Genomic DNA, 13,937 nt, shown 5'->3' with positions numbered 1-13,937 from the left:
GGGAGGGAGACGCAAGAGGGAGGAGATATGGGGATACGTGTATACGTATAGCTGATTCACTTTGTTGTAAAGCAGAAAGTAACACACCATTGTGAAGCAATTATACTCCAATAAAGATGTTAAAAAAAAAAGCAAAAGTTGGACGATGTGGCATTAGATCCGTGTGTACCAACAGTTGGCAGAGCCGATTGGCAGCTGCCTCCCTCAGAGGGCACACCTACAGGAAGCCCACTGCTCCCTGCTGTATCCCCAAAATGCTGAGACCAAATATCAGTCATCTTTTAGCATATTTGCTCTGTTTTTCTTAATAGTAAAGAGGATAGTCAAATGTTTTTTTGTACCCATGACTCCATTCACAATGGAAGGTGAAAGATAGAGAAGAGGGGAAGAGGGTTGTTACTATTGCTTCAAAAAAAAAAAAAAAAGGAGAGAGCAGGTTTCTTTGTGAATTCCAGCACGTACTACATTGCGACGCATCCACCATCCTAGCGTGACTCGCGTGACTTGCGTGACTCATTCAAATTACTTGTCTGGCATCTATAGGTTGTTAGCCAGGTGTAGAAAGAAAATGAGGGCCAAGGTAGAATCTTGGGGGAAGACTGCCATTTTAGGGAGAGGTAGAGGAAGAAGGACCCACCGAGGAGATTGAGATTAAAAACTCCCAGTGATGGGGGGCTTCCCTGGTGGCGCAGTGGTTAAGAATCCACCTTCCAATGCAGGGGACGCAGGTTTGATCCCTGGTTGGGGAACTAAGATCCCACATGCCGCGGAGCAACTAAGCCTGCGCGCTTCAACTACTGACCCCGCATGCTCTAGAGCTTGTGTGCCACAGCTAGAGAGCCTGCGTGCCACAACGAAAAGACCCTGCGTGCTGCAACGATAAATCAATCAATAAGTAAGTAAATAAATAAATATTTTTTTAAAAACCCAAACAAACTCCCAGTGATGGACGGACGACTAGGAGAGTGTGGTCTGACAGAAGCAAAGGGAGGGGAGACAATTTCCCGGAGGGAGAGGTTCACAGTGCTGCAGGGCGATCAAGACAAATGAAGACTAAAGAGTACACTGGACTAGGCCACCTGGAAGTCCCAGGTTACCTTTGCCACAGTCCTGTGAGTGTGGGAGCGTGAGAAGGACCAAAGCCTGGTTCCAGGGGCCTAGGGAGTGAGTGGGATGTGAGGATTGAGGAGATCCAGCTCTCAAACAATCAGCTTGAGGAGCTTGACTAAAGGGAGGGGGATGGAGGACAGAGGACAGTTGGATTTCTTGGTTTGATTTGTTTTTCTGAGAGCTGTGAGACACTCAGGCTGGAGTCACAGAGCTAGTAGGTGTTTAGAGGTTCAAAAATACAGAAGAGAGGGGATATTAATCAGCCCTGGGGCAGGAAGTGAGACAGAAGAGGATGAAATCCGAGGGGACAGGGGTACGGATCGGAGGCAGGGTTAGTACGTCATCCTTTAAGAGGAGGGGGAGAAAGATGTGGGGACCTCAAGGCAGAGGGAATTCACACCTGACAGCGTCAATGTTTTTCCATGAAGCAGGAGGCAAGGTCAACTGCTGGGGGAGTAAAGTGGGGAGTGCGGGGGGTGGGGGGAAGAGAGCAGGGACTTGAGTGTTAGCCAAGATTAATATTTTCACCGTTCCTTCCATAGGGGCTTTTAGAAACAGGAAGAAACAGGAGACATCCAGGCATTATGTTGCCTAGGAAACTCAGTGGTTTGCTAAAGCAACAGTAGGTTGTTTTTAATCTCGTTAACCCATTCGCATCCATTGTCACTTAAAAGAGAACTGGTGAGTAGGGGTAGAAACAGGGAGAGTTCTGCTTCACAGAGCACACAGCGGGCATCCTCTGTAGCTAAGGGAATGTAGAGGGGCAGGAGTGGCCCTGGGACAAGAGACTCCAATAAAATGGGAGGAATCATCAAATAAGTGGCAGACAGTAGGTGTCAAAGACAAATTTCCTTTATTTCCTTGTGCTTGTGTGTGTCTACCCCCCGCCCACACACACACTCCATACCTCTGCATGTGTATAGGTGTGATTCCACTATACCACCAACAAGAAATATATAGTGTTAAAATGTGGGAATTATCCCTTCTTTGATTTTTTTTTTTCTGTGTGGCAGCATAATCTAACTGTTGCCTGTTTTCTCTGCTGTAGTAGCTTCCTCACTAAGTAAAATTTATTTTTCTCTCCCTTACTCAATCTTGCCACAAAGGGTGGCCAAGGCCTGTGACATGGACGTCTGGACTTTACTTGCCTCAGGAGGAGAGTGAACAGGCATTTGTTTTCAAAAAGTCTAGGTTATTGAGAGCTTAGAGCCGGATTGTCTGAGGGTGGAGGGCTCTGAGGGCGGGGGGGCATGAGCGCAGGCCAGTCCCGGAGAGTGCTAGATCCCCGCAGCCTGGCCCCACACTGGGCATGGAGGCAGAGTCCTAGAGTATCCAGGATCTAAGCCCTGGACCCCTTCACTTCCCAGAAGCCTGCAGCAGGAGGTGTGTAAATTGTACTGATGGAGACTTTTCCCCCAGGCTCAGTTGGCCTCCCCAAGGTTTATGCGGTGCCTTTAACATCCACATGGCTAACCCACCCCACACCTCCCCTCCCACTTCCTTGATGTTCTTCAGCTCCAACGACCTTTTCCTCTACCACCGCCCCCCTGCCCCCGTCAGCCACCCTCTCTCTCTTGATCACACACTAGACCTTTTTGAAAGCACAGCTCTGGTTAAACCCAATCGTCCCCTTATTCCCTAATTGCACATAAACGACTGGACATTGTAGCAGAAGGCATCATACTCTAGTGGCTGGTCTCACTTGAAAAAAATTTTTTTGGAAAATAAGAAGTAAAACTGTTTTTATTCCCAGATGACACAATCATTTGTATAGAAAATCCAATGGATGCTACAAATAAGCTCCTAGAACTTATGAGTGAGTTTAGCAAGGTTGAAGGATACAAAATTGACAAATAAATCTCAATTTTGGGCTTCCCTGGTGGCGCAGTGGTTAAGAATCTGCCTGCCAATACAGGGGACATGGGTTCGAGCCCTGGCCCGGGAAGATCCCACATGCCTCGGAGCAACTAAGCCCACGCGCCACAACTACTGAAGCCTGCGCGCCTAGAGCCGGCGCTCCACAACAAGAGAAGCCACCGCAATGAGAAGCCCGTGCACCACAACGAAGAGTAGCCCCTGCTCGCCGCAACTAGAGAAAGCCCGCGTGCGGCAACGAAGACCCAGTGCAGTCAAAAATAAATAAAATAAATAAATTTATGAAAAAAAAAATCTCAATTTTATTTCTATATAATAGCAACAAACACTCAAAAATTGAAATGAAAAAGTTATCATTTGCAATAGCATCAAAATATGAAATATTTTGGGACAAAAAGGCATACATATGATTCCATCAGTATAAATCTCCAGAAAATGCAATCTGATCTGTAATAGCAGAAAGCAGATCAGCAGCTGCCTGGGGGTGGGGAATGGGGAGGGGCTCACTTGAAAATTGTTGACTGTAATTCACAAATGGACAGTGCAGTCCAACAGTTATGTTCTACAGTCACAGCCACTCTCCTTCTCCTACTCTCTCACTCTCTCCCGCTCTCATTCTCCGGGAGCGCTATCTCACACCACCTCCACTCCTCAAACCTCCCATATTCCCTCTCTATTCTCATTCTCCACTGATGACCTTGCATTGTATTTCAGTAAGAAAGTAGAAGCAGTTAGATGGAAATTCCATCATCTTCCCACCACTAACCGCCCCATCTCTCTCTACATTCTCTGTTTTCCTCGTTGGTGCAGCGCAGTGTCCTTCCTCCTATCAAGGACCTTCCCCTTGGACTCTGAATCCATTTCCCTCACATACTCTCAAGACCTTGGCTTCCACAGTTATCCACTCCCTCTCTCCTGCATATACATATCATCCTCTCTACTTGATCATACCTCTGTGCAAATAAACATGCTCTGGTGTTTCTTCTTTTATAAAACCCCTTTCCTTGACCCCAGATCTTCCTTCCAGCTACTGCCCCATTTATCTGCTTCCTAGATCTCCAAACTTCTCACAAGGGTTGTCTGTTCACACACACCATCTCCACACCCTTGCCTCCCATTCTCTCTTCCACCTACTCCGTTGGGCTTTTGCCCCCATCACTCCTTCAAAACCATTCTTGTCTACGCTCCCAATCCCAGGGACATTTTTGTAACCTTGACTTAGTCTCTCAACAGCATTTGACAGAATTGATCTCTGCCCCTCAAGATGCTTTCCTTACTTACTTGGTTTCTGGGATACACATACTCTGGTGGTTTTTCTCCTTTCTCACTGGCTACTCCTTCTCAGCCTTTTTTTTTTCCTTTTCTTCTTATGATTTCCACCTCTCTTACGAGATTTTTTTAAAAGATTTCTTTGATGTGGACCATTTTTTTTAACATCTTTATTGGAGTATAATTGCTTTACAATGTTGTGTTAGTTTCTGCTTTATAACAAAGTGAATCAGCTATAAGTGTACATATATCCCCATATCCAGTCCCTCTCGCTTCTCCCTCCCTCCCTCCCTATCCCACCCCTCTAGGTGGTCACAAAGCACCAAGCTGATCTCCCTAGGTTCTTCAGAACCTTTTTTAATTTTTTTAGATTCCATCTATATGTGTTAGCATACAGTATTTGTTTTTCTCTTTCTGACTTATTTCACTCTGCATGACAGTCTCTAGGTCCATCCACCTCATTACAAATAACTCAATTTCGTTTCTTTTTATGGCTGAGTAATAGTCCATTCTATGTATGTGGATGTGGACCATTTTTATTTATTTATTTATTTATTTATTTAGTGGACCATTTTTAAAGTCTTTATTGAATTTGTTACAATATTGCTTCTGTTTTTGTGTTTTGGTTTTTTTTTTTTTTTTTTTTGGCTGCGAGGCATGTGGGATCTTAGCTCTGCATTGGAAGGCGAAGTCTTAACCACTGGACCACCAGGGAAATCCCTAGCAGATTTTTAAATGTTGGAGTGCACCAGGTATGTCCGGGGCCAGCATCTGTTCTCACTCTCTCCCTAGATAATTTCATCCATCATCCAGTCCTACGACTTAAAATGTGATTCATAGACTTATGACTCACATACTTAAACTATTTACTCTGGTCTTATCCCAGACTTCAGATTCTTCTATCCACTTAGGCATACCTGACATCAGTAGGCATCAGAATCTTTCCATGTCCCAAACAGGTCTTTCTATTTCATCCTTGTATTAGTCAGAGTTCAGTGGTAAGAAACAGAAACTGTTTCGTTATTTTGAACAAGGAATTCAACACAGGGAATTAAGTGCTCACAAAATCACTAGAAGAGTTGGAGGAATAGGGCGGCAGGAATGACTTCCAGGATGCTGCAGCTACATATGCCCACCAGGGGTGCCTCTGCCCCAGTCAGGGAAGTGGGTAATCAGGAAGCCTCTACCAGGACTATTTACCTCAAGAACACAGCCCCGTAGCTGCGATCCAGGGAAGCTGAGCCACTGCCATCACCACCATAAACTGCTTCCCAACATCCAAGAGACTTGCTGAGATATAGGAACACTGAGTTGGGTTGTCGCCATTATTACAACTTTCTCTTGACCACCATTTCTCTTCCTTTCTCTCTCTCCTCAAATGCATGTGCGTGCGCGCACGCGCGCGCGCACACACACGCACGCCAGCTAATACTTTGTGTGTGCAAGGTACCATTCTATGTTCTGTCGTTAGATTATCCCCATTTTACTGATGAGTAAACAGATAGAGGTTAAGTTGCCGAAGATTATATAGCTAGTGGGTTATATCTGCAATTATCTGCCCTGCTTTTATCTCTGAACATTCCTTTGTCAGAGTTTTCCACATAGCTAAAATGACTGCATAAGATACCATCATACGTATTAACCATAATTTATTTCACCATTCTCCTAGTTGCATATTTAGGCTTATTTCCAGTTTTTCTTTATGAATGATAACTCCGTGATGAGCACAATACATACAAATTATTTTGCCTATTTCTGATCATTTCCTTAGGATAAATTCCTTAAAATTCAACTTCTGGGTCAAAGGCTAGGATGAGTTCTAAAAATAGAATTATTGGGTCAGAGGTTGTGAATATTTTTAATGCACTGGGTGTGATGGTTGATCTTATGTGTCAGCTTGACTGGTCCAAGGGGGGCCCAGATTAAACATTATTTCTGGGTGTATCTGTGCCAGTGTTTCCGGATGAGATTGAACTTGAACTGGTGGACTCTTCGAAGCAGATTGCCCTCCCCAGAGGCAGGGGGCATCATCCAGTCCATTGAAGAATAGAACAAAACAGAGGAAGGAAGGATTCGCTCCTCACCCCCACCCCTTCCTGCCTGCTTGAGCTGGGACACTGGTCTTCTTCTGCCCTTGAACTGAGATTTACACCATCAGTGCTCCTGGTTCTCAGGCCTTTGGACTCGGACCGGAATTACACCACTGGCTGTCCTGGGTCTCCAGTTTGCAGTAGATTGTGGGACTTCTCAGCCTTCATAGTCACGTGAGCCAAGTCCTATAATAAATCTCTTATATACACATTGGTTCTGTTTCTCTGGAGACCCGTGACTAATACCCTTGGGTGTACTAATGCATGCACCTACTGGCAGTCAATAAGAGTACTTGTCTCCCTCCTCACTCAACCTAGGCATGATTGTCTTCTCAAGTTTTTGCTCTCAGTATGCAATATTTGCATATTTATACTAAAAAAAAAGCATTCTTTTTTACCCCCTGAATTCAGATTTAACTGGGTGTCCTGTATTTTATCTGGCAACTATCCCTGAGGTCACTCTCCAAGCCCTCTTCTTCTTCTTCTTTTTTAAAAATTTTTATTGGAGTATAGCTGATTTCTAATGTGGTGTTAGTCAAGCCCTCTTCTTTTCTGAGGTAATCCCTCATTGTGAATCTGGAAAGCAAAGCCTCAACTCCCACCATGGAAACCAAGGGAAGCATATATTGCCTCTTCATCCAGACGCCTTGGGGCAGTTAGGGCACCAACAGGGGACTCAGGCTCTCATCAAAGACTTTGAATCCTGAGAGATTTATACAAAAAGTGGAAGTTTTGAATTTATTCATAGAAACTGCATCTAGCAGAGGCCCCAGCAACCAACGTGGGATCAGAGGAGTCCAGAGGCAGCAACGATTTGTGGTGATGGTATCTAGAAGCAGTGGACATAGCTGTTGCCAGGAGTGACATGCTAGCCAAGCTGGTCCTGTGGCCTGACCTTAGCTGGGGTCCCCACTGCCAAGCCTCCCTGGCTTCCTGCCCATTTCCTTAGCTTGGTTCGTCTGCCTTCCTGTTGTTTCTGTGAAATGCCCAATAATTTGCTTAATTCAGTCAATCTGTTGCTGTTGTTTGCAGTCCACAATTCTGACTGTTATAAATACAAGCCCAGATAGACTAGAGAAATATTGAAATCAAGATAAGATATTTCAAAAAAAATTTTTTTGTATTCCTAAAAATGGTTCTTCTTTTTTTTTCCCTTTAAAATATTCTCTCAGGCAAATGACTGTTGCTTAAAGGATAGATGTGGAGTCTCCCCAGATAAGCACTAGATGGTGCTATAAGGTAATACAGTCTTGATTGTGTAAGTGGCCAAATAACTAGGTTTAGGACAGTAAGACCACGACCAAGGGCACTGCCAACAGGAGTAGCTAACATTAACTGAGTGCCTAATATGTGCCAGAAACCGTTCTAAGTGTTTTCTAGAATGAACTCATTCCTTACAACCAGTAAAGCAAGTACGTTCATTGCCCACATTTTGCAGAAGAGGAAACCAAAACACGTTCAGGTTTAGTAACTTGTCCAAGATCAGAACATTAATTAGTGCTAAAAAGATAAAATTTGAACCCAAGAAATCTGGCCCTAGAGCCTGTAGTCTTTTTTTTTTTAATATAAATTTATTTATTTATTTATTTATTTTTGGCTGTGTTGGGTCTTCGTTGCTGCGCGCGGGTTTTCTCTAGTTGGGGCGAGCGGGGGCTACTCTTCGTTGCGGTGCGCGGGCTTCTCATTGCGGTGGCTTCTCTTGTTGCGGAGCACGGGCTCTAGGCGCGCGGGCTTCAGTAGTTGCGGCACGCGGGCTCAGTAGTTGTGGCTCGTGGGCCCTAGAGCGCAGGCAGAGCCTGCAGTCTTAACCCATATGCTATCCTGGCTCTCATAACTATGCTATAGCTGCCATTTACTGATTGCCTACTCTGAGTCAGATTCTGGGCCAGGCATTTTGCATAATGAGGTCCTTGCTGCCATTTTACAGTTTAGGGACCTGAGGTTCAGAGAGGCTGAGTAACTGGTTCATGTTCCACAGACAGAGCTTTTATATGTGTAATTCCATAATGTGGATAGTAAAATTAAGGTAAATTAAATAAAAAATAATCTGTCCCTTGAGAGAGTAATTCCACTTTGGAGAGAGGCAAAAGTAGACTTTGAAAGTAGTGGGCATGGTGAACTATTCCTTTTCATTTCAGCTCTTCAGGCAACTGTGGCCAAAATCTTCTTCCCTCTCTAGATCTCTCCCTCTAGGAGGTAAAGGAGGTATGAAAGCTAAAGGCACAATTGGAGCCTGGCTCATGTGGGCTCTTGCTTTGTTCATTATGAGGATGCTGTTTAATGATCCAAGTAGGTGAATTAGGCAGCCCCCAATTCGTATAACTTACGTGGGCTCTGGGAAGGAACCGGCCCTCTTGACAAAATGTAATATTTATCTGAAAAGAAAAACTAATATAAATAGCTAAGAAAAGTTCAAGTCAGAGGAGTAATGCTATCCGAAACATATTATAAAACCACAGAATTAAATAAATAAAATTTTGTTTGTCAAAGTAGCATCATCGTTCTCATTGAATTCTTTTGTAAGTAAACATCATAAAATTTGAACTAAAAACGAAATCTAATAACTGTTATATATTTTTTTAAAAAGACAAACAGAAGAACTCCACAGCATTTAAAACAGTGTGACTGTAGTGCAAGAAGAGACAAATCAATGAGACAGAATAGACAGCCCAGAAAAATGAAACAAAAGTAGATGTGTGTACATATGTATGCATACATATATATGAATTTATAAGGTAAAGGAAAGATCACAAATCAATGGGAAGATAATTGATAAAGAGACAATACAAATCAATAAGAAAGACACTAAAAGAACAGAGACAAACAAATGGATAAAGAACTGAATAGATGAATTGCATATGAAGAAATACAAATGTGTAATGAAATACTAACAAATTTTGACCCCACTTGAAATTTGAAAATAACAGCTAAAAATAAGATGGCATTTCTCACCCATCAAATCGGCAAAGATGTTTTAAAAATCACAACCCCTAACATTATAAAGCACTTGCATGCACTGATGAGAAAACAACTTGGTCTGACCTCTGGGGATGGCAATTTGGCAAGATGCATTAAAAACCTTAAGGAAAGTTCAGGCTTTTGTCCTAGAAACTCCTTGTCTAGGGATTTATCTTAAGGAACTAGTAATACAGACAGAGATTTTGTACAAAGACATTCATTTCAGCTCTGAATAACCTGTAGAGAACCATTAGGAGAACGGTTAAATAAAACATGGGACAGCCATACAATAGAATACTATGCAGCTATCAAAAATGATACTTACAAAGGACTTTTAATGACACAGGAAAATGTACAATGATAAATTAGACAATCTAGATGAAATGGACAAACTCTCAGAAACACACATATTACCAAAACTGACTCAAGAAAAAACAGGAAAGTTGAACAGACCTATAACAAGTAAAGAGATTGAATCAGTGATCAAAAGCTTCCTCTTATCACACAGGCCACTCCCACTCCCCATCAATACCTTTTATAAAGAAGAGTCATTTTTCAATGAAACGATTTATATATAATTTGAGGTTCAGGTTCTGGACCAAGGCAACACTGGAGATGGATAAATTTCGTCTTCACCTCCCTCTTCATATGCTTTTGGATCATCTCAGGGGCACTATTTTCTCTTCTCAGTGGCCTCTTGGTATCATCACATTCCCCCCTAAGCAAAGTTTTCTGTAATGCAAAGAGTAAGTAAATGAACTTATACTCAATTGTACTTGGCTTATAATACATGCTATTCCTAGGAATATTTGCATGTTGATAGAGGCCAAAGCCTTAGCCAACAGAATGAATCCCTGAGCAGCCTGGCATTCAATGCCATTCCCTACCTCCTCCCACTAATCTCCTATCTTGCTACCCTGTATATGACCTGAGCTATGGGAACAGTCTCTTGCTCTTCCAGCCAAATGGAGCTACTGGCTGTATCCCCCCCAAGTGCCTCATACAAGCTCAGGTTTCTCAGGATTTCCTTCCATTTGGAAGCCTTCTTGCCCACCTACTCAATTCTTAACCATCTTCTGGGGCCACCTACATCCCACATCGCTCCTGAATTCTTCTTTCATTTATTCATTAATTCAAAGACTATTTCTTGAGCACCTGCCATCTTCCAGGTACTGTTCCGGGTACAGGAGATATAATGGTGGTGAAAACACACATGGGCCCTGGCCTCATGGAGCTTCGTTTCTTGGGAAATACTGGCACCAAACAAATATACAAATATATGTATAATTACAAACTGTGGTGTGTACACTGAAGGAAAAGAACAGGGTGCAGTGAGAGACTAATGAGGTCAGGGGAAGCAGCTTCCTTGAGTAGCCCAGCTGACCCTGACCCATCCCTAATTTAAACCCCGAAAGCCTTACTGAGTGAACCACTCACTCAGGTATGTATCTGGCATCCTTTAAGGTGCCAAGCCCTGTGTAATAATAATACCAAGGACCACTGACTGAGCAATTACTATACGCCAGGCACTGTGCTCTCTGTGCACTTTCTATATATCCTCGCACTTGATCCTTAAAATGACTCCGTGAGAGAAGTACTGTTATTATTCCCATTGTAGAGATGGGGTGACTGAGTCACAGAGTGGGTCAGTTATTTTCTGAAGGTCATTCACTTAGTTAGTGACAAAGCTGGGACTCAAACTTAGGCCGTCTGAATCCTGAGCTCACACATGTAACCACAATACTGTACTCTGTAAGATGAGTGTGTGTGTGTGTGTGTGTGTGTGTGTGTGTGTGTGTGTGTTTGGGGAAAGTGCACAGTTGAAGAGATGGGTCCAGCTGGGGAGTCCGCGCTGCATGCATTGACCGTATCTTGCCATAGCCCCGTCCTCTCCTTGGTGCACAGGGGGACGGGAGGGAAATCCAGTCTGCTGAAGTATGTGGGGGCACGGGTGATGGGGTTCACAAGATGCAGCGACAGTATTTGAGCGGGATCTTAGCTGAATTTCAAACTTGTCTGTGGAGAAGGGGAAGAGAGTGAGAGGCCTCGACAACAGCCTGTTCAAAGGCACAGACATGGAAAGAACACGGAGTGTTTGAAACGCGGGCAGCCCGCTCTTGACCCCCGCTCAGGGGCCAGGGCTAGGGCTGGGGCAGGGGAGGGGGAGGCTGGGGGCGGGTGCCATCCTGTCTTCTCCCTTCCATGTTTGGAAATACATATTCTCTTTTCCCAGGGAAGGTGTCCATTTCTTCATTTTGGAGGCAAAGCCGGGCATTGAAGATGCACGGAGACAGGAGGTCACATGCTACCCCTCTGCTTTCCAGAGAGTGAAAGATGGTCATTGCAGGAAGCACGATAAAACAGCTGAAGGCACATTCAGTCTCCTACATAAATTACAAGAGATGAGTTATGGTTCTCTTTTTTTCTGGGACAGTCTAGTCTAAACATCGAAAATTTATCCTCAAGCTAGAAAATGAAATCTTACCAGTTACAAACTATCTATGCTCTCCTTCAGTTCTTGCAGATCCTTTCAGTGACTTTATCCTAAAGAACCGACACAATTTTTGTTCACAGAACCATTCCAGATTTTCGGGAATCTACTATCCGGTATCCCCCCAGAGTCCCTGGAAGAGTGCTGAACACAGACTAGGTGCCTCAATTTCCTCATCTGTTATTACTGTGGTAATAGCCCCTACCTCAGAGAGTCAGTGGGAGGATTAAATGAGATATTGGATGGAAATAAAGTTCTTAGCAAAGAGCCTGGCACACTGTAAGCCCCTCCCCCGCCCCATGAATGTTACTATCATCTTGAGATTTGTTGATTGCGTGTGGGCTTTTCATCTTGCTTTGTTTTGGTTTTGTAACAGTAAGCTGGGGAAAGAGGTATTTGATGGGGGCAAAGGAGTCTTTATGTTCCCCACACTCCTAAACACAGACAACATCTAAGGTCAACCCCCCTGGGGTTATTTTGACCATTATGAACTTAAGAAAAGTTTCTAACCAGTCACCCAAACAAGCCCCATTTCCCTTGGCTTGCTTCTTAATCCAGGGCAAGCAGGAATACCGCCTCCGGCCCCAGATCATCAGCTTATTTCTCTGTGGAAATCAACCTGTAACTGAATCTGTCACAACTTGTTTCCTCCTGCCCCTTTTTTCTTGGTCTCTGGGAGGTATCCCACTGACTCCCAAGCCTGGTCTCAGCGTTAACCCCCTCCTGGCTGCCCTTCTAGGTCGATACACCTCATTGGCTATGGTTCTATAAACCATAAGATGGCCACGTTAGAAAAACCCGTAAAGGGGACTTCCCTAGTGGCGCAGTGGTTAAGAGCCCGCCTGCCAATGCAGGGGACACGGGTTCAACCCCTGTTCTGGGAAGATCCCACATGCCGTGGAGCACTAAGTCCGTGCGCCACAACTACTGAGCCTGCGCTCTGGAGCCCGCGAGCCACAGCTACTGAGCCCACGTGCCTAGAGCCCACGCACCGAAACAAAGAGTAGCCCTCGCTCGCCGCAACTAGAGAAGGCCCGTGCACAGCAACGAAGACCCAATGCAGCCGAAAAGAAATATTAATTAATGAATTAATTTAAAAAAGAGAAAGACCCATAGATAACAATTACTCACACTCTTCTCCCTCATTTTACAAAGGAAATGCACCAGAGGGGCAGAGTGGTATGATTTAGTCAAGGTCACACACTGAGTTTGTGGCAAAGCCATGCCAAGGGCCTGGGAGCTTTGTAAATACAGCCTTGCATTGGTTTTATAAGTTCTTGAGGCAGATGCCAGAGTTGACAGCAGTGTCCAAATGACTGGCCAGGCACGTCTCCTGGGTACAAATTAAAACCACCAAGTCATGACAGTGGTCAAGCATGACTATGAAGTGTCCCACAGAGTTGTTTCAGGACTCTCAGCCTGACCCAGCAGCAGAGCTAGCCTGGGACAGGAATGAAGCCTGATTTTGGCACGTGCTCATCAGGCCTCTCCCTTTTCACCGGAGTATTTTGGCATCCAGTAAACACTGCTCTGGAGAGAGATTGTGCAGCCAGGGGAAGAAGATAGCCTGAGGAGCCATCTTGTTCTTCTAGGTGCCTTGCACTTGGCAGGCACTCAATAAACATTTGCTGAGCTGAATTTCATATAGCTCTGAGGGGAAATATTCATTGCAGTGTGGATGAGGATGTATGCTGACTGGGCATTGAAAACACCCTTGATAGCACATTCAAAATGGGGAGGTGAATGAAATGTCAGCCAGATGTTGAGGAAAAACATGTTCATGCCTAGAATCCCGGGGAGATGGGGTGAGCACAGTTCATCCTTATGGCAAGATTCCTCTGCAGTATTGCCAAGGGCAATGAAACCTTAGGTTACTTGAAATGTACACACTAATCACTTTCGTGGGGTTCCTTGGGCTTTGGTTTTGTTTTGGTAGGTTTCGTTTAATCCTTTTTTTTTTTTTCCAGTAGCCTCATCATCAGAGAAAACAGTCCTCCACCCACCCACCTTTATCCCATCCCTAGGGTTTCTTAGTTTTAGCAAAGGAGCATTTAGAAAACATAAAAGCAACGGCTAAATATTAATATAGCATACCAACTCTTAAGAGCAATTTGACAGTGAAAATCCAGTTACCCCTCCGTGTG

The sequence above is a fragment of the Physeter macrocephalus genome, chromosome 21, assembly GCF_002837175.3.
Source record: "Physeter macrocephalus isolate SW-GA chromosome 21, ASM283717v5, whole genome shotgun sequence".
Classification (NCBI taxonomy): Eukaryota; Metazoa; Chordata; class Mammalia; order Artiodactyla; family Physeteridae; genus Physeter; species Physeter macrocephalus.
The sequence above is the reverse complement of the archived record's forward strand: the minus strand, read 5'-3'. Positions refer to the sequence as shown.